Consider the following 1,124-nt stretch of genomic DNA (forward strand, 5'->3'; position numbering starts at 1 on the left):
TTTTCATGAAGTTAAGGTTCACATAGTCATGTGTTCTCATGATTACAGGTTTCACACATAGTCATGTTTTTCATGAAGTTAAGGTTCATAGTCATGTTTCATTGATTCTATTCACATAGTCATGTTTTCATTAAGTTAAAGGTTCCACATAGTCATGTTTTTCATTGAAGTTAAGCTTCACATAGTCATGTTTTTCATGAAGTTAAGGTTCACATAGTGTTTTTTCATGAAGTTAAGATTCACATAGTCATGTTTTTTCATTAAGTTAAGGTTCACATAGTCATGTTTTTCATGAAGTTAAGGTTCACATAGTCATGTTTTTTCATTAAGTTAAGGTTCACATAGTCATGTTTTTCATTAAGTTAAGGTTCACATAGTCATGTTTTTCATGAAGTTAAGATTCACATAGTCATGTTTTTCATTAAGTTAAGGGTTCATAGTCATGTTTTTTCATTAAGTTAAGGTTCACATAGTCATGTTTTTCATGAAGTTAAGGTTCACATAGTCATGTCTTTCATGAAGTTAAGGTTCACATAGTCATGTTTTTTCATTAAGTTAAGGTTCACATAGTCATGTTTTTCATAAGAAGTTAAGATTCACATAGTCATGTTTTTCATGATTGATTACAGGTAAATTATCTACTTCTCAGACTCCCTCTCACTTGTCGTGAAAACTAAAATGACTCAGATTGCAGGTCCGGCATGGCCAGGTGGTTAAGGCATTCAACTCGTAATCTGAGGTCGCGGCTTCAGAATCCCCGTCGCAGCAAACATGCTCGCCCTTTCAGCCGTACGGGCGTTTTACTGTGACGGTCAATTTCATTATTTGTTGGTAAAAGAGTAGCCCAAAAGTTGGCGGTGGGTGGTGATGACTAGCTGCCTTCCTTCTAGTCTTACACTGCTAGATTAGGGACGGCTAGCGCAGATAGCCCTGAAGTAGCTTTGTGCGAAATAAGAAAAAAACAACAAAAACAAAAATTCTAACTAATTTGATCGGTTAGGCCTAATCTTAAGACTAAGTACCAGAGTAAATATTCTGCCTCTTAACCAACCCGAATAATTCGGGTGTTATAATCCGTCTGTTTCCCATCGCTTCATTAACATATTGGAGTGTAAAACTGTATC

This window comes from Tachypleus tridentatus, chromosome 12, assembly GCF_004210375.1.
Source record: "Tachypleus tridentatus isolate NWPU-2018 chromosome 12, ASM421037v1, whole genome shotgun sequence".
NCBI lineage: Eukaryota > Metazoa > Arthropoda > Merostomata > Xiphosura > Limulidae > Tachypleus > Tachypleus tridentatus.